Raw genomic sequence first — 22,035 nt, 5'->3', positions numbered from 1 at the left:
TTTACTGTATCCCTCGGACCTTCTTATTGACGATGAAACACAGATATTGCATCGGAATCAAATACAAAAGGCACAATGCCGACTTAAGTACAAGAAAACTGACTCTTCTTACTGTCTATGTCTTGAACAATTCCTGTGACACTAGTTACAGATTCCGATGCTTCACTTCAGGTTTACTGTATCCCTCCGACCTTCTTATTGACGATGAAACACAGAAATTGCATCGGAATTAAATACAAAAGGCACAATGCCGACTTAAGTACAAGAAAACTGTCTCTTCTTACTGTCTATGATTTGAACCATTCTTGTGACACTCGTTATAGATTCCTATGCTTCACTTCAGATTCACTGTATCCCTCTGACCTTCTTATTGACGATGAAACACTGAAATTGCATCGGAATTAAATACAAAAGGCACAATGCCGACTTAAGTACAAGAAAACTGCCTCTTCTTACTGTCTATGATGTGCACCATTCCTGTGAGACTAGTTATAGATTCCGATGGTTCACTTCAGGTTCACTGTATCCCTCTGACGGTCTTATTGACGATGAAACACCGAAATTGCATTGGAATTAAATACAAAAGGCACAACGCCGACTTTAGTACTAGAAAACTGACTCTTCTTACTGTCTATGTTTTAGAACCATTCCTGTGACACTAGTTACAGATTCCGATGCTTCACTTCAGGTTTACTGTATCCCTCTGACCTTCTTATTGACGATGAAACACAGTAATTGCATCTGAATTAAATACAAAAGGCACAATGACGACTTAAGTACAAGAAAACTGAGTCTTCTTCCTGTCTATGTTTTGGACCACTCATGTGGCACTAGTTATTGCTTCCGATGCTTAACTTCAGGTTTACTGTGTCCATCAGACCCTCTTATTGACGTTGAAACACAGAAATTGCATCGGAATTTAATACAAAAGGCACAATGCCGACTTATGTACAAGAAAACTGACTCTCCTTACTGTCTATGTTTGAACCATTCATCTGACACTAGTTATAGATTCCGATGCTTCACTTGATTTTTACTGTATCCCTCTGACCTTCTTATTGACGCTGAAACACAGAAAAGGCATCGGAATTAAATACAAAAGGCACAATGCCAACTTAAGTACAAGAAAACTGACTCTTCTTAGTGTCTATGTTTTCAACCATTCCTGTGATACTAGTTATAGATTCCGATGCTTCACTTCAGGTTTACTGTATCCCTCTGACCTTCTTATTGACGATGAAACACAGAAATTGCATCGGAGATAAATACAAAAGGCACAATGCCGACTTACGTACAAGAAAACTGACTCCTCTTACTGTCTATGTTTTGAAACATTCCTGTGACACTAGTTATAGATTCCGATGCTTCACTTGATTTTTACTGTATCCCTCTGACCTTCTTATTGACGATGAAACACAGAAATTGCAACGGAATTAAATACAAAAGGCACAATGCCGACATAAGTACAAGAAAACTGACTCTTCTTACTGTCTATGCTTTGAACCATTCCTGTGACACTAGTTACAGATTCCGATGCTTCACTTCAGGTTTACTGTATCCCTCTGACCTTCTTATGGACGATGAAACACAGAAATTGCATCGGAATTAAATACAAAAGGCACAATGCCGACTTAAGTACAAGAAAACTGACCCTTCTTACTGTCTAAGTTTTGAACCATTCCTGTGACGCTAGTTATAGATTCCGATTCTTCACTTCAGCTTTACTGTATCTCTCTGACCTTCTTATTGACGATGAAACACAGAAATTGCATCGGAATTAAATAGAAAAGGCACAATGCCGACATAAGTACAAGAAAACCGACTCTTCTTACGGTCTATGTTTCGAACCATTCCTGTGACACTATGTATACATTCCGATGCTTCACTTCAGGTTTACTGTATCCCTCTGACCTTCTTATTGATGATGAAACACAGAAATTGCATCGGAATTAAATACAAAAGGCACAATGCCGACTTAAGTACAAGAAACCTGACTCATCTTACTGTCGATGTTTGAACCATTCCTGTGACACTAGTTATAGATTCCGATGCTTCACTTCAGGTTCACTGTATCCCTCTGACCTTCTTATTGACGATGAAACACTGAAATTGCATCGGAATTAAATACAAAAGGCACAATGCCGATTTAAGTACAAGAAAACTGACTCTTCTTACTGTCTATGTTTTGAACCATTCCTGTGACACTAGTTATAGATTCCGATTCTTCACTTCAGGTTTACTGTATCCCTCTGACGTTCTTATTAACGATGAAACACAGGAATTGCATCGGAATTAAATACAAAAGGCACAACGCCGGCTTAAGTACAAGAAAACTGACTCTTCTTACTGTCTATGTTTTGAACTATTCCTGTGACACTAGTTATAGATTCCGATGCTTCACTTCAGGTTTGCTGTATCCCTCTGACCTTCTTACTGACGATGAAACACAGAAATTGCATCGGAATTAAATACAAAAGGCACAATGCCGACTTAAGTACAAGAAAACTGACCCTTCTTACTGTCTAAGTTTTGAACCATTCCTGTGACACTAGTTATAGATTCCGATTCTTCACTTCATCTTTACTGTATCTCTCTGACCTTCTTATTGACGATGAAACACAGAAATTGCATCGGAGTTAAATACAAAAGACACAACGCCGACTTAAGTACAAGAAACCTGACTCTTATTACTGTCGATGTTTCAACCATTCCTGTGGCACTAGTTATAGATTCTGATGCTTCACATCAGGTTTACTGCATCGCTCTGACCTTCTTATTGATGATGAAACACAGAAAATGCATCGGAATTAAATACAAAAAGCACAATGATGACTTAAGTACAAGAAAACTGACTCCCCTTACTGTCTATGTTTTGAGTCATTCCTGTGACACTAGTTATAGATTCCGATGCTTCACTTCAGGTTTACTGTATCCCTCTGACCCTGTTATTTACGATGAACACAGAAATTGCATCGGAATTAAATACAAAAGGCACAATGCCGACTTAAGTACAAGAAAACTGACTCTTCTTGCTGTCTAAGTTTTGAACCATTCCTGTGACACTAGTTATAGATTCCGATGCTTCACATCAGGTTTACTGTATCGCTCTGACCTTCTTATTGATGATGAAACACAGAAAATGCATCGGAATTAAATACAAAAAGCACAATGAAGACTTAAGTACAAGAAAACTGACTCCTCTTACTGTCTATGTTTTGAGTCGTTCCTGTGACTCTAGTTATAGATTCCGATGCTTCACTTCAGGTTTACTGCATCCCTCTGACCCTCTTATTTACGATGAACACAGAAATTGCATCGGAATTAAATACAAAAGGCACAATGCCGACTTAAGTACAAGAAAACTGACTCTTCTTACTGTCGATGTTTGAACCATTCCTGTGACACTAGTTATAGATTCCGATGCTTCACTTCAGGTTTACTGTATCCCTCTGACCTTCTTATTGACGATGAAACACAGAAATTGCATCGGAATTAAATACAAAAGGCAGAATGCCGACTTAAGTATAAGAAAACTGACTCTTCTTACTGCCTTTGTTTTGAACCATTCCTGTGACAGTTGTTATAGATTCCGATGCTTCACTTCAGGTTTACTGTATCCCTCGGGCCTTCTTATTGACGATGAAACACAGATATTGCATCGGAATCAAATACAAAAGGCACAATGCCGACTTAAGTACAAGATAACTGACTCTTCTTACTGTCTATGTCTTGAACCATACCTGTGACACTAGTTACAGATTCCGATGCTTCACTTCAGGTTTACTGTATCCCTCCGACCTTCTTATTGACGATGAAACACAGAAATTGCATCGGAATTAAATACAAAAGGCACAATGCCGACTTAAGTACAAGAAAACTGACCCTTCTCACTGTCTAAATTTTGAACCATTCCTGTGACACTAGTTATAGATTCCGATTCTTCACTTCAGCTTTACTGTATCTCTCTGACCTTCTTATTGACGATGAAACACAGAAATTGCATCGGAATTAAATAGAAAAGGCACAATGCCGACATAAGTACAAGAAAACCGACTCTTCTTACGGTCTACGTTTCGAACCATTCCTGTGACACTAGGTATACATTCCGACGCCTCACTTCAGGTTTACTGTATCCCTCTGACCTTCTTATTGATGATGAAACACAGAAATTGCATCGGAATTAAATACAAAAGGCACAATGCCGACTTAAGTACAAGAAACCTGACTCTTCTTACTGTCGATGTTTGAACCATTCCTGTGACACTAGTTATAGATTCCGATGCTTCACTTCAGGTTCACTGTATCCCTCTGACCTTCTTATTGACGATGAAACACTGAAATTGCATCGGAATTAAATACAAAAGGCACAATGCCGACTTAAGTACCAGAAAACTGACTCTTCTTACTGTCTATGTTTTGAACCATTCCTGTGACACTAGTTATAGATTCCGATTCTTCACTTCAGGTTTACTGTATCCCTCTGACCTTCTTATTAACGATGAAACACAGGAATTGCATCGGAATTAAATACAAAAGGCACAACGCCGACTTAAGTACAAGAAAACTGACTCTTCTTACTGTCCATGTTTTGAACTATTCCTGTGACACTAGTTATAGATTCCGATGCTTCACTTCATGTTTACTGTATCCCTCTGACCTTCTTAATGACGATAAAACACAGAAATAGCATCGGAATTAAATACAAAAGGCACAATGTCGACTTAAGTACAAGAAAACAGACTCTTATTACTCTCTATGTTTTGAACCATTCCTGTGACACTAGTTTTGATTCCGATGCTTCACTTTAGGTTTACTGCATCCCTTTGACCTTATTATTGACGATAAAACACAGAAATTGCATCGGAATTAAATACAAAAGGCACAATGCCGACTTAAGTACAGGTAAACTGACTCTTCTTACTGTCTTTGCTTTGAACCATTCCTGTGACACTAGTTATAGATTCCGATGCTTCACTTCAGGTTTGCTGTATCCCTCTGACCTTCTTATTGACGATGAAACACAGAAATTGCATCGGAATTAAATACAAAAGGCACAATGCCGACTTAAGTACAAGAAAACTGACCCTTCTTACTGTCTAAGTTTTGAACCATTCCTGTGACACAAGTTATAGATTCCGATTCTTCACTTCAGCTTTACTGTATCTCTCTGACCTTCTTATTGACGATGAAACACAGAAATTGCATCGGAGTTAAATACAAAAGACACAACGCCGACTTAAGTACAAGAAACCTGACTCTTCTTACTGTCGATGTTTCAACCATTCCTGTGGCACTAGTTATAGATTCCGATGCTTCACATCAGGTTTACGGTATCGCTCTGACCTTCTTATTGATGATGAAACACAGAAAATGCATCGGAATTAAATACAAAAAGCACAATGAAGACTTGTACAAGAAAACTGACTCCTCTTACTGTCTATGTTTTGTGTCATTCCTGTGACACTAGTTATAGATTCCGATGCTTCACTTCAGGTTTACTGTATCCCTCTGACCCTCTTATTTACGATGAACACAGAAATTGCATCGGAATTAAATACAAAAGGCACAATGCCGACTTAAGTACAAGAAAACTGACTCTTCTTACTGTCTAAGTTTTGAACCATTCCTGTGACACTAGTTATAGATTCCGATGCTTCACTTCAGCTTTACTGTATCTCTCTGACCTTCTTATTGACGATGAAACACAGAAATTGCATCGGAATTAAATAGAAAAGGCACAATGCCGACATAAGTACAAGAAAACCGACTCTTCTTACGGTCTATGTTTCGAACCATTCCTGTGACACTAGGTATACATTCCGACGCCTCACTTCAGGTTTACTGTATCCCTCTGACCTTCTTATTGATGATGAAACACAGAAATTGCATCGGAATTAAATACAAAAGGCACAATGCCGACTTAAGTACAAGAAACCTGACTCTTCTTACTGTCGATGTTTGAACCATTCCTGTGACACTAGTTATAGATTCCGATGCTTCACTTCAGGTTCACTGTATCCCTCTGACCTTCTTATTGACGATGAAACACTGAAATTGCATCGGAATTAAATACAAAAGGCACAATGCCGACTTAAGTACCAGAAAACTGACTCTTCTTACTGTCTATGTTTTGAACCATTCCTGTGACACTAGTTATAGATTCCGATTCTTCACTTCAGGTTTACTGTATCCCTCTGACCTTCTTATTAACGATGAAACACAGGAATTGCATCGGAATTAAATACAAAAGGCACAACGCCGACTTAAGTACAAGAAAACTGACTCTTCTTACTGTCCATGTTTTGAACTATTCCTGTGACACTAGTTATAGATTCCGATGCTTCACTTCATGTTTACTGTATCCCTCTGACCTTCTTAATGACGATAAAACACAGAAATAGCATCGGAATTAAATACAAAAGGCGCAATGTCGACTTAAGTACAAGAAAACAGACTCTTATTACTCTCTATGTTTTGAACCATTCCTGTGACACTAGTTTTAATTCCGATGCTTCACTTTTGGTTTACTGCATCCCTTTGACCTTATTATTGACGATAAAACACAGAAATTGCATCGGAATTAAATACAAAAGGCACAATGCCGACTTAAGTACAGGAAAACTGACTCTTCTTACTGTCTTTGCTTTGAACCATTCCTGTGACACTAGTTATAGATTCCGATGCTTCACTTCAGGTTTGCTGTATCCCTCTGACCTTCTTATTGACGATGAAACACAGAAATTGCATCGGAATTAAATACAAAAGGCACAATGCCGACTTAAGTACAAGAAAACTGACCCTTCTTACTGTCTAAGTTTTGAACCATTCCTGTGACACAAGTTATAGATTCCGATTCTTCACTTCAGCTTTACTGTATCTCTCTGACCTTCTTATTGACGATGAGACACAGAAATTGCATCGGAGTTAAATACAAAAGACACAACGCCGACTTAAGTACAAGAAACCTGACTCTTCTTACTGTCGATGTTTCAACCATTCCTGTGGCACTAGTTATAGATTCCGATGCTTCACATCAGGTTTACGGTATCGCTCTGACCTTCTTATTGATGATGAAACACAGAAAATGCATCGGAATTAAATACAAAAAGCACAATGAAGACTTGTACAAGAAAACTGACTCCTCTTACTGTCTATGTTTTGTGTCATTCCTGTGACACTAGTTATAGATTCCGATGCTTCACTTCAGGTTTACTGTATCCCTCTGACCCTCTTATTTACGATGAACACAGAAATTGCATCGGAATTAAATACAAAAGGCACAATGCCGACTTAAGTACAAGAAAACTGACTCTTCTTACTGTCTAAGTTTTGAACCATTCCTGTGACACTAGTTATAGATTCCGATGCTTCACATCAGGTTTACTGTATCGCTCTGACCTTCTTATTGATGATGAAACACAGAAAATGCATCGGAATTAAATACAAAAAGCACAATGAAGACTTAAGTACAAGAAAACTGACTCCTCTTACTGTCTATGTTTTGAGTCATTCCTGTGACACTAGTTATAGATTCCGATGCTTCACTTCAGGTTTACTGTATCCCTCTGACCCTCTTATTTACGATGAACACAGAAATTGCATCGGAATTAAATACAAAAGGCACAATGCCGACTTAAGTACAAGAAAACTGACTCTTCTTACTGTCTAAGTTTTGAACCATTCCTGTGACACTAGTTATAGATTCCGATGCTTCACTTCAGGTTAACTGTATCCCTCTGACCTTCTTATTGACGATGAAACACAGAAATTGCATCGGAATTAAATACAAAAGGCAGAATGCCGATTTAAGTACAAGAAAACTGACTCTTCTTACTGTCTTTGTTTTGAACCATTCCTGTGACAGTTGTTATAGATTCCGATGCTTCACTTCAGGTTTACTGTATCCCTCGGACCTTCTTATTGACGATGAAACACAGATATTGCATCGGAATCAAATACAAAAGGCACAATGCCGACTTAAGTACAAGATAACTGACTCTTCTTACTGTCTATGTCTTGAACCATACCTGTGACACTAGTTACAGATTCCGATGCTTCACTTCAGGTTTACCGTATCCCTCCGACCTTCTTATTGACGATGAAACACAGAAATTGCATCGGAATTAAATACAAAAGGCACAATGCCGACTTAAGTACAAGAAAACTGACCCTTCTTACTGTCTAAGTTTTGAACCATTCCTGTGACACTAGTTATAGATTCCGATTCTTCACTTCAGCTTTACTGTATCTCTCTGACCTTCTTATTGACGATGAAACACAGAAATTGCATCGGAATTAAATACAAAAGGCACAATGCCGACTTAAGTACAAGAAAACTGACCCTTCTTACTGTCTAAGTTTTGAACCATTCCTGTGACACTAGTTATAGATTCCGATTCTTCACTTCAGCTTTAATGTATCTCTCTGACCTTCTTATTGACGATGAAACACAGAAATTGCATCGGAGTTAAATACAAAAGAAACAACGCCGACTTAAGTACAAGAAACCTGACTCTTCTTACTGTCGATGTTTGAACCATTCCTGTGGCACTAGTTATAGATTCCGATGCTTCACATCAGGTTTACTGTATCGCTCTGAGCTTTTTATTGATGATGAAACACAGAAAATGCATCGGAATTAAATACAAAAAGCACAATGAAGACTTAAGTACAAGAAAACTGACTCCTCTTACTGTCTATGTTTTGAGTCATTCCTGTGACACTAGTTATCGATTCCGATGCTTCACTTCAGGTTTACTGTATCCCTCTGACCCTCTTATTTACGATGAACACAGAAATTGCATCGGAATTAAATACAAAAGGCACAATGCCGACTTAAGTACAAGAAAAGTGACTCTTCTTACTGTCTAAGTTTTGAACCATTCCTGTGACACTAGTTATAGATTCCGATGCTTCACATCAGGTTTACTGTATCGCTCTGACCTTCTTATTGATGATGAAACACAGAAAATGCATCGGAATTAAATACAAAAAGCACAATGAAGACTTAAGTACAAGAAAACTGACTCCTCTTACTGTCTATGATTTGAGTCATTCCTGTGACACTAGTTATAGATTCCGATGCTTCACTTCAGGTTTACTGTATCCCTCTGACCCTCTTATTTACGATGAACACAGAAATTGCATCGGAATTAAATACAAAAGGCACAATGCCGACTTAAGTACAAGAAAACTGACTCTTCTTACTGTCTATGTTTTGAACCATTCCTGTGACACTAGTTATAGATTCCGATGCTTCACTTCAGGTTTACTGTATCCCTCTGACCTTCTTATTGACGATGAAACGCAGAAATTGCATCGGAATTAAATACAAAAGGCAGAATGCCGACTTAAGTACAAGAAAACTGACTCTTCTTACTGTCTTTGTTTTGAACCATTCCTGTGACAGTTGTTATAGATTCCGATGCTTCACTTCAGGTTTACTGTATCCCTCGGACCTTCTTATTGACGATGAAACACTGATTTTGCATCGGAATCAAATACAAAAGGCACAATGCCGACTTAAGTACAAGATAACTGACTCTTCTTACTGTCTGTGTCTTGAACCATACCTGTGACACTAGTTACAGATTCCGATGCTTCACTTCAGGTTTACTGTATCCCTCAGACCTTCTTATTGACGATGAAACACAGAAATTGCATCGGAATTAAATACAAAAGGCACAATGCCGACTTAAGTACAAGAAAACTGACCCTTCTTACTGTCTAAGTTTTGAACCATTCCTGTGACACTAGTTATAGATTCCGATTCTTCACTTCAGCTTTACTGTATCTCTCTGACCTTCTTATTGACGATGAAACACAGAAATTGCATCGGAATTAAATAGAAAAGGCAGAATGCCGACTTAAGTACAAGAAAACTGACTCTTCTTACGGTCTATGTTTTGAACCATTCCTGTGACACTAGTTATAGATTCCGATTCGTCACTTCACGTTTACTGTATCCCTCTGACCTTCTTATTGACGATGAAACACAGAAATTGCATCGGAGTTAAATACAAAAGACACAATGCCGACTTAAGTACAAGAAACCTGACTCTTCTTACTGTCGATGTTTGAACCATTCCTGTGACACTAGTTATTGATTCCGATGCTTCACTTCAGGTTTACTGTAACCCTTTGACCTCCTTATTGACGATGAAACACAGAAATTGCATTGGAATTAAATACAAAAGGCACACTGCCGACTGAAGTACAAGGAAACTGCCTCTTTTTACTGCCTATGTTTGAACCATTCATGTGACACTACTTATAGACTCCGATGCTTCACTTCAGGTTTACTGTATCCATCAGACCTTCTTATTGACGATGAAACACAGAAATTGCATCGGAATTTAATACAAAAGGCACAATGCCGACTTATGTACAAGAAAACTGACTCTTCTTACTGTCTATGTTTGAACCATTTATGTGACACTAGTTATAGATTCCGATGCTTCACTTCAGGTTTACTGTATCCCTCTGACCTTCTTATTGACGATGAAACACAGAAATTGCATCGGAATTAATTACAAATAGCACAATGACGACTAAAGTACAAGAAAACTGACTCTTCTTACTGTCTATGTTTTAAACCATTCCTGTGACACTAAGTATACATTCCGATGCTTCACTTCAGGTTTACTGTATCCCTCTGACCTTCTTATTGACGATGAAACACAGATATTGCATCGGAATTAATTACAAATGGCACAATGACGACTTAAGTACAAGAAAACTGACTCTTCTTACTGTCTATGTTTTGAACCATTCCTGTGACACTAGTTATAGATTCCGATGCTTCACTTCATGTTTACTGTATCCCTCTGACCTTCTTATTCACGATAAAACACAGAAATTGCATCGGAATTAAATACAAAAGGCACAATGCCGACTTAAGTACAAGAAAACTGACTCATCTTACTGTCTATGTCTTCAACCATTCCTGTGACACTAGGTGTAGAACCCGATGCTTCAGTTCAGCTTTACTGTATCCCTCTGACCTACTTATTGACGATGAAACACAGAAATTGCATCGGAATTAAATACAAAAGGCACAATGCCGACTTAAGTACAAGAAAACCGACTCTTCTTACTGTCTATGTTTTGAACCATTCCTGTGACACTAGTTATAGATTCAGATTCTTCACTTCCGGTTTACTGTATCCCTCTGACCTTCTTATTGACGATGAAACACAGAAATTGCATCGGAGTTAAATACAAAAGACACAACGGTGACTTAAGTACAAGAAACCTGACTCTTCTTACTGTCGATGTTTGAACCATTCCTGTGACACTAGTTATAGATTCCGATGCTTCACATCAGGTTTACTGTATCGCTCTGACCTTCTTATTGATGATGAAACACAGAAAATGCATCGGAATTAAATACAAAAAGCACAATGAAGACTTAAGTACAAGAAAACTGACTCCTCTTACTGTCTATGTTTTGAGTCATTCCTGTGACACTAGTTATAGATTCCGATGCTACACTTCAGGTTTACTGTAACCCTCTGACCCTCTTATTTACGATGAACACAGAAATTGCATCGGAATTAAATACAAAAGGCACAATGCCGACTTAAGTACAAGAAAACTGACTCTTCTTACTGTCTAAGTTTTGAACCATTCCTGTGACACTAGTTATAGATTCCGATGCTTCACTTCAGGTTTACTGTATCCCTCTGACCTTCTTATTGACGATGAAACACAGAAATTGCATCGGAATTAAATACAAGAGGCAGAATGCCGACTTAAGTACAAGAAAACTGACTCTTCTTACTGTCTTTGTTTTGAACCATTCCTGTGACAGTTGTTATAGATTCCGATGCTTCACTACAGGTTTACTGTATCCCTCGGACCTTCTTATTGACGATGAAACACAGATATTGCATCGGAATCAAATACAAAAGGCACAATGCCGACTTAAGTACAAGACAAGTGACTCTTCTTACTGTCTATGTCTTGAACCATACCTGTGACACTAGTTATTGATTACGTTGCTTCACTTCAGGTTTACTGTAACCCTCTGACCTCCTTATTGACGATGAAACACAGAAATTGCATCGGAATTAAATACAAAAGGCACACTGCCGACTGAAGTACAAGGAAACTGCCTCTTTTTACTGTCTATTTTTGAACCATTCATGTGACACTACTTATAGACTCCGATGCTTCACTTCAGGTTTACTGTATCCATCAGACCTTCTTATTGACGATGAAACACAGAAATTGCATCGGAATTTAATACAAAAGGCACAATGCCGACTTATGTACAAGAAAACTGACTCTTCTTACTGTCTATGTTTGAACCATTCATGTGACACTAGTTATAGATTCCGATGCTTCACTTCAGGTTTACTGTATCCCTCTGACCTTCTTATTGACGATGAAACACAGAAATTGCATCGGAATTAATTACAAATGGCACAATGACGACTTCAGTACAAGAAAACTGACTCTTCTTACTGTCTATGTTTTGAACCATTCCTGTGACACTAGGTATACATTCCGATGCTTCACTTCAGGTTTACTGTATCACTCTGACCTTCTCATTGATGATGAAACACAGAAATAGCATCGGAATTAAATACCGTACAAAAGGCACAATGCCGACTTAAGTACAAGAAACCTGACTCTCCTTACTGTCGATGTTTGAACCATTCCTGTGACACTAGTTATAGATTACGATGCTTAACTTCAGGTTCACTGTATCCCTCTGACCTTCTTATTGACGATGAAACACAGAAATTGCATCGGAATTAAATACAAAAGGAACAATGCCGACTTAAGTACAAGAAAACTGACTCTTCTTACTGTCTATGCTTTGAACCATTCCTGTGACACTAGTTATAGTTTCCGATGCTTCACTTCAGGTTTACTGTATCCCTCTGACCTTCTTATTGACGATGAAACACAGATATTGCATCGGAATTAATTACAAATGGCACAATGACGACTTAAGTACAAGAAAACTGACTCTTCTTACTGTCTATGTTTTGAACCATTCCTGTGGCACTAGTTATAGATTCCGATGCTTCACATCAGGTTTACGGTATCGCTCTGACCTTCTTATTGATGATGAAACGCAGAAAATGCATCGGAATTAAATACAAAAAGCACAATGAAGACTTGTACAAGAAAACTGACTCCTCTTACTGTCTATGTTTTGTGTCATTCCTGTGACACTAGTTATAGATTCCGATGCTTCACTTCAGGTTTACTGTATCCCTCTGACCCTCTTATTTACGATGAACACAGAAATTGCATCGGAATTAAATACAAAAGGCACAATGCCGACTTAAGTACAAGAAAACTGACTCTTCTTACTGTCTAAGTTTTGAACCATTCCTGTGACACTAGTTATAGATTCCGATGCTTCACATCAGGTTTACTGTATCGCTCTGACCTTCTTATTGATGATGAAACACAGAAAATGCATCGGAATTAAATACAAAAAGCACAATGAAGACTTAAGTACAAGAAAACTGACTCCTCTTACTGTCTATGTTTTGAGTCATTCCTGTGACACTAGTTACAGATTCCGATGCTTCACTTCAGGTTTACTGTATCCCTCTGACCCTCTTATTTACGATGAACACAGAAATTGCATCGGAATTAAATACAAAAGGCACAATGCCGACTTAAGTACAAGAAAACTGACTCTTCTTACTGTCTAAGTTTTGAACCATTCCTGTGACACTAGTTATAGATTCCGATGCTTCACTTCAGGTTTACTGTATCCCTCTGACCTTCTTATTGACGATGAAACACAGAAATTGCATCGGAATTAAATACAAAAGGCAGAATGCCGATTTAAGTACAAGAAAACTGACTCTTCTTACTGTCTTTGTTTTGAACCATTCCTGTGACAGTTGTTATAGATTCCGATGCTTCACTTCAGGTTTACTGTATCCCTCGGACCTTCTTATTGACGATGAAACACAGATATTGCATAGGAATCAAATACAAAAGGCACAATGCCGACTTAAGTACAAGATAACTGACTCTTCTTACTGTCTATGTCTTGAACCATACCTGTGACACTAGTTACAGATTCCGATGCTTCACTTCAGGTTTACTGTATCCCTCCGACCTTCTTATTGACGATGAAACACAGAAATTGCATCGGAATTAAATACAAAAGGCACAATGCCGACTTAAGTACAAGAAAACTGACCCTTCTTGCTGTCTAAGTTTTGAACCATTCCTGTGACACTAGTTATAGATTCCGATTCTTCACTTCAGCTTTACTGTATCTCTCTGACCTTCTTATTGACGATGAAACACAGAAATTGCATCGGAATTAAATACAAAAGGCACAATGCCGCCTTAAGTACAAGAAAACTGACCCTTCTTACTGTCTAAGTTTTGAACCATTCCTGTGACACTAGTTATAGATTCCGATTCTTCACTTCAGCTTTAATGTATCTCTCTGACCTTCTTATTGACGATGAAACACAGAAATTGCATCGGAGTTAAATACAAAAGAAACAACGCCGACTTAAGTACAAGAAACCTGACTCTTCTTACTGTCGATGTTTGAACCATTCCTGTGGCACTAGTTATAGATTCCGATGCTTCACATCAGGTTTACTGTATCGCTCTGAGCTTTTTATTGATGATGAAACACAGAAAATGCATCGGAATTAAATACAAAAAGCACAATGAAGACTTAAGTACAAGAAAACTGACTCCTCTTACTGTCTATGTTTTGAGTCATTCCTGTGACACTAGTTATCGATTCCGATGCTTCACTTCAGGTTTACTGTATCCCTCTGACGCTCTTATTTACGATGAACACAGAAATTGCATCGGAATTAAATACAAAAGGCACAATGCCGACTTAAGTACAAGAAAAGTGACTCTTCTTACTGTCTAAGTTTTGAACCATTCCTGTGACACTAGTTATAGATTCCGATGCTTCACATCAGGTTTACTGTATCGCTCTGACCTTCTTATTGATGATGAAACACAGAAAATGCATCGGAATTAAATACAAAAAGCACAATGAAGACTTAAGTACAAGAAAACTGACTCCTCTTACTGTCTATGTTTTGAGTCATTCCTGTGACACTAGTTATAGATTCCGATGCTTCACTTCAGGTTTACTGTATCCCTCTGACCCTCTTATTTACGATGAACACAGAAATTGCATCGGAATTAAATACAAAAGGCACAATGCCGACTTAAGTACAAGGAAACTGACTCTTCTTACTGTCTATGTTTTGAACCATTCCTGTGACACTAGTTATAGATTCCGATGCTTCACTTCAGGTTTACTGTATCCCTCTGACCTTCTTATTGACGATTAAACACAGAAATTGCATCGGAATTAAATACAAAAGGCAGAATGCCGACTTAAGTACAAGAAAACTGACTCTTCTTACTGTCTTTGTTTTGAACCATTCCTGTGACAGTTGTTATAGATTCCGATGCTTCACTTCAGGTTTACTGTATCCCTCGGACCTTCTTATTGACGATGAAACACAGATTTTGCATCGGAATCAAATACAAAAGGCACAATGCCGACTTAAGTACAAGATAACTGACTCTTCTTACTGTCTATGTCTTGACCCATACCTGTGACACTAGTTACAGATTCCGATGCTTCACTTCAGGTTTACTGTATCCCTCAGACCTTCTTATTGACGATGAAACACAGAAATTGCATCGGAATTAAATACAAAAGGCACAATGCCGACTTAAGTACAAGAAAACTGACCCTTCTTACTGTCTAAGTTTTGAACCATTCCTGTGACACTAGTTATAGATTCCGATTCTTCACTTCAGCTTTACTGTATCTCTCTGACCTTCTTATTGACGATGAAACACAGAAATTGCATCGGAATTAAATAGAAAAGGCAGAATGCCGACTTAAGTACAAGAAAACTGACTCTTCTTATGGTCTATGTTTTGAACCATTCCTGTGACACTAGTTATAGATTCCGATTCGTCACTTCAGGTTTACTGTATCCCTCTGACCTTCTTGTTGACGATGAAACACAGAAATTGCATCGGAGTTAAATACAAAAGACACAATGCCGACTTAAGTACAAGAAACCTGACTCTTCTTACTGTCGATGTTTGAACCATTCCTGTGACACTAGTTATTGATTCCGATGCTTCACTTCAGGTTTACTGTAACCCTTTGACCTCCTTATTGACGATGAAACACAGAAATTGCATTGGAATTAAATACAAAAGGCACACTGCCGACTGAAGTACAAGGAAACTGCCTCTTTTTACTGCCTATGTTTGAACCATTCATGTGACACCACTTATAGACTCCGATGCTTCACTTCAGGTTTACTGTATCCATCAGACCTTCTTATTGACGATGAAACACAGAAATTGCATCGGAATTTAATACAAAAGGCACAATGCCGACTTATGTACAAGAAAACTGACTCTTCTTACTGTCTATGTTTGAACCATTTATGTGACACTAGTTATAGATTCCGATGCTTCACTTCATGTTTACTGTATCCCTCTGACCTTCTTAATGACGATAAAACACAGAAATAGCATCGGAATTAAATACAAAAGGCACAATGTCGACTTAAGTACAAGAAAACAGACTCTTATTACTCTCTATGTTTTGAACCATTCCTGTGACACTAGTTTTGATTCCGATGCTTCACTTTAGGTTTACTGCATCCCTTTGACCTTATTATTGACGATGAAACACTGAAATTGCATCGGAATTAAATACAAAAGGCACAATGCCGATTTAAGTACAAGAAAACTGACTCTTCTTACTGTCTATGTTTTGAACCATTCCTGTGACACTAGTTATAGATTCCGATTCTTCACTTCAGGTTTACTGTATCCCTCTGACCTTCTTATTAACGATGAAACACAGGAATTGCATCGGAATTAAATACAAAAGGCACAACGCCGGCTTAAGTACAAGAAAACTGACTCTTCTTACTGTCTATGTTTTGAACTATTCCTGTGACACTAGTTATAGATTCCGATGCTTCACTTCAGGTTTGCTGTATCCCTCTGACCTTCTTATTGACGATGAAACACAGAAATTGCATCGGAATTAAATACAAAAGGCACAATGCCGACTTAAGTACAAGAAAACTGACCCTTCTTACGGTCTAAGTTTTGAACCATTCCTGTGACACTAGTTATAGATTCCGATTCTTCACTTCATCTTTACTGTATCTCTCTGACCTTCTTATTGACGATGAAACACAGAAATTGCATCGGAGTTAAATACAAAAGACACAACGCCGACTTAAGTACAAGAAACCTGACTCTTATTACTGTCGATGTTTCAACCATTCCTGTGGCACTAGTTATAGATTCTGATGCTTCACATCAGGTTTACTGCATCGCTCTGACCTTCTTATTGATGATGAAACACAGAAAATGCATCGGAATTAAATACAAAAAGCACAATGATGACTTAAGTACAAGAAAACTGACTCCCCTTACTGTCTATGTTTTGAGTCATTCCTGTGACACTAGTTATAGATTCCGATGCTTCACTTCAGGTTTACTGTATCCCTCTGACCCTGTTATTTACGATGAACACAGAAATTGCATCGGAATTAAATACAAAAGGCACAATGCCGACTTAAGTACAAGAAAACTGACTCTTCTTACTGTCTAAGTTTTGAACCATTCCTGTGACACTAGTTATAGATTCCGATGCTTCACATCAGGTTTACTGTATCGCTCTGACCTTCTTATTGATGATGAAACACAGAAAATGCATCGGAATTAAATACAAAAAGCACAATGAAGACTTAAGTACAAGAAAACTGACTCCTCTTACTGTCTATGTTTTGAGTCGTTCCTGTGACTCTAGTTATAGATTCCGATGCTTCACTTCAGGTTTACTGCATCCCTCTGACACTCTTATTTACGATGAACACAGAAATTGCATCGGAATTAAATACAAAAGGCACAATGCCGACTTAAGTACAAGAAAACTGACTCTTCTTACTGTCGATGTTTGAACCATTCCTGTGACACTAGTTATAGATTCCGATGCTTCACTTCAGGTTTACTGTATCCCTCTGACCTTCTTATTGACGATGAAACACAGAAATTGCATCGGAATTAAATACAAAAGGCAGAATGCCGACTTAAGTATAAGAAAACTGACTCTTCTTACTGCCTTTGTTTTGAACCATTCCTGTGACAGTTGTTATAGATTCCGATGCTTCACTTCAGGTTTACTGTATCCCTCGGGCCTTCTTATTGACGATGAAACACAGATATTGCATCGGAATCAAATACAAAAGGCACAATGCCGACTTAAGTACAAGATAACTGACTCTTCTTACTGTCTATGTCTTGAACCATACCTGTGACACTAGTTACAGATTCCGATGCTTCACTTCAGGTTTACTGTATCCCTCCGACCTTCTTATTGACGATGAAACACAGAAATTGCATCGGAATTAAATACAAAAGGCACAATGCCGACTTAAGTACAAGAAAACTGACCCTTCTCACTGTCTAAATTTTGAACCATTCCTGTGACACTAGTTATAGATTCCGATTCTTCACTTCAGCTTTACTGTATCTCTCTGACCTTCTTATTGACGATGAAACACAGAAATTGCATCGGAATTAAATAGAAAAGGCACAATGCCGACATAAGTACAAGAAAACCGACTCTTCTTACGGTCTATGTTTCGAACCATTCCTGTGACACTAGGTATACATTCCGACGCCTCACTTCAGGTTTACTGTATCCCTCTGACCTTCTTATTGATGATGAAACACAGAAATTGCATCGGAATTAAATACAAAAGGCACAATGCCGACTTAAGTACAAGAAACCTGACTCTTCTTACTGTCGATGTTTGAACCATTCCTGTGACACTAGTTATAGATTCCGATGCTTCACTTCAGGTTCACTGTATCCCTCTGACCTTCTTATTGACGATGAAACACTGAAATTGCATCGGAATTAAATACAAAAGGCACAATGCCGACTTAAGTACCAGAAAACTGACTCTTCTTACTGTCTATGTTTTGAACCATTCCTGTGACACTAGTTATAGATTCCGATTCTTCACTTCAGGTTTACTGTATCCCTCTGACCTTCTTATTAACGATGAAACACAGGAATTGCATCGGAATTAAATACAAAAGGCACAACGCCGACTTAAGTACAAGAAAACTGACTCTTCTTACTGTCCATGTTTTGAACTATTCCTGTGACACTAGTTATAGATTCCGATGCTTCACTTCATGTTTACTGTATCCCTCTGACCTTCTTAATGACGATAAAACACAGAAATAGCATCGGAATTAAATACAAAAGGCACAATGTCGACTTAAGTACAAGAAAACAGACTCTTATTACTCTCTATGTTTTGAACCATTCCTGTGACACTAGTTTTGATTCCGATGCTTCACTTTAGGTTTACTGCATCCCTTTGACCTTATTATTGACGATAAAACACAGAAATTGCATCGGAATTAAATACAAAAGGCACAATGCCGACTTAAGTACAGGTAAACTGACTCTTCTTACTGTCTTTGCTTTGAACCATTCCTGTGACACTAGTTATAGATTCCGATGCTTCACTTCAGGTTTGCTGTATCCCTCTGACCTTCTTATTGACGATGAAACACAGAAATTGCATCGGAATTAAATACAAAAGGCACAATGCCGACTTAAGTACAAGAAAACTGACCCTTCTTACTGTCTAAGTTTTGAACCATTCCTGTGACACAAGTTATAGATTCCGATTCTTCACTTCAGCTTTACTGTATCTCTCTGACCTTCTTATTGACGATGAAACACAGAAATTGCATCGGAGTTAAATACAAAAGACACAACGCCGACTTAAGTACAAGAAACCTGACTCTTCTTACTGTCGATGTTTCAACCATTCCTGTGGCACTAGTTATAGATTCCGATGCTTCACATCAGGTTTACGGTATCGCTCTGACCTTCTTATTGATGATGAAACACAGAAAATGCATCGGAATTAAATACAAAAAGCACAATGAAGACTTGTACAAGAAAACTGACTCCTCTTACTGTCTATGTTTTGTGTCATTCCTGTGACACTAGTTATAGATTCCGATGCTTCACTTCAGGTTTACTGTATCCCTCTGACCCTCTTATTTACGATGAACACAGAAATTGCATCGGAATTAAATACAAAAGGCACAATGCCGACTTAAGTACAAGAAAACTGACTCTTCTTACTGTCTAAGTTTTGAACCATTCCTGTGACACTAGTTATAGATTCCGATGCTTCACTTCAGCTTTACTGTATCTCTCTGACCTTCTTATTGACGATGAAACACAGAAATTGCATCGGAATTAAATAGAAAAGGCACAATGCCGACATAAGTACAAGAAAACCGACTCTTCTTACGGTCTATGTTTCGAACCATTCCTGTGACACTAGGTATACATTCCGACGCCTCACTTCAGGTTTACTGTATCCCTCTGACCTTCTTATTGATGATGAAACACAGAAATTGCATCGGAATTAAATACAAAAGGCACAATGCCGACTTAAGTACAAGAAACCTGACTCTTCTTACTGTCGATGTTTGAACCATTCCTGTGACACTAGTTATAGATTCCGATGCTTCACTTCAGGTTCACTGTATCCCTCTGACCTTCTTATTGACGATGAAACACTGAAATTGCATCGGAATTAAATACAAAAGGCACAATGCCGACTTAAGTACCAGAAAACTGACTCTTCTTACTGTCTATGGTTTGAACCATTCCTGTGACACTAGTTATAGATTCCGATTCTTCACTTCAGGTTTACTGTATCCCTCTGACCTTCTTATTAACGATGAAACACAGGAATTGCATCGGAATTAAATACAAAAGGCACAACGCCGACTTAAGTACAAGAAAACTGACTCTTCTTACTGTCCATGTTTTGAACTATTCCTGTGACACTAGTTATAGATTCCGATGCTTCACTTCATGTTTACTGTATCCCTCTGACCTTCTTAATGACGATAAAACACAGAAATAGCATCGGAATTAAATACAAAAGGCACAATGTCGACTTAAGTACAAGAAAACAGACTCTTATTACTCTCTATGTTTTGAACCATTCCTGTGACACTAGTTTTGATTCCGATGCTTCACTTTTGGTTTACTGCATCCCTTTGACCTTATTATTGACGATAAAACACAGAAATTGCATCGGAATTAAATACAAAAGGCACAATGCCGACTTAAGTACAGGAAAACTGACTCTTCTTACTGTCTTTGCTTTGAACCATTCCTGTGACACTAGTTATAGATTCCGATGCTTCACTTCAGGTTTGCTGTATCCCTCTGACCTTCTTATTGACGATGAAACACAGAAATTGCATCGGAATTAAATACAAAAGGCACAATGCCGACTTAAGTACAAGAAAACTGACCCTTCTTACTGTCTAAGTTTTGAACCATTCCTGTGACACAAGTTATAGATTCCGATTCTTCACTTCAGCTTTACTGTATCTCTCTGACCTTCTTATTGACGATGAAACACAGAAATTGCATCGGAGTTAAATACAAAAGACACAACGCCGACTTAAGTACAAGAAACCTTACTCTTCTTACTGTCGATGTTTCAACCATTCCTGTGGCACTAGTTATAGATTCCGATGCTTCACATCAGGTTTACGGTATCGCTCTGACCTTCTTATTGATGATGAAACACAGAAAATGCATCGGAATTAAATACAAAAAGCACAATGAAGACTTGTACAAGAAAACTGACTCCTCTTACTGTCTATGTTTTGTGTCATTCCTGTGACACTAGTTATAGATTCCGATGCTTCACTTCAGGTTTACTGTATCCCTCTGACCCTCTTATTTACGATGAACACAGAAATTGCATCGGAATTAAATACAAAAGGCACAATGCCGACTTAAGTACAAGAAAACTGACTCTTCTTACTGTCTAAGTTTTGAACCATTCCTGTGACACTAGTTATAGATTCCGATGCTTCACATCAGGTTTACTGTATCGCTCTGACCTTCTTATTGATGATGAAACACAGAAAATGCATCGGAATTAAATACAAAAA

Source organism: Schistocerca americana, chromosome 9 (assembly GCF_021461395.2).
Source record: "Schistocerca americana isolate TAMUIC-IGC-003095 chromosome 9, iqSchAmer2.1, whole genome shotgun sequence".
In the NCBI taxonomy this organism is placed as follows: Eukaryota; Metazoa; Arthropoda; class Insecta; order Orthoptera; family Acrididae; genus Schistocerca; species Schistocerca americana.
The sequence above is the reverse complement of the archived record's forward strand: the minus strand, read 5'-3'. Positions refer to the sequence as shown.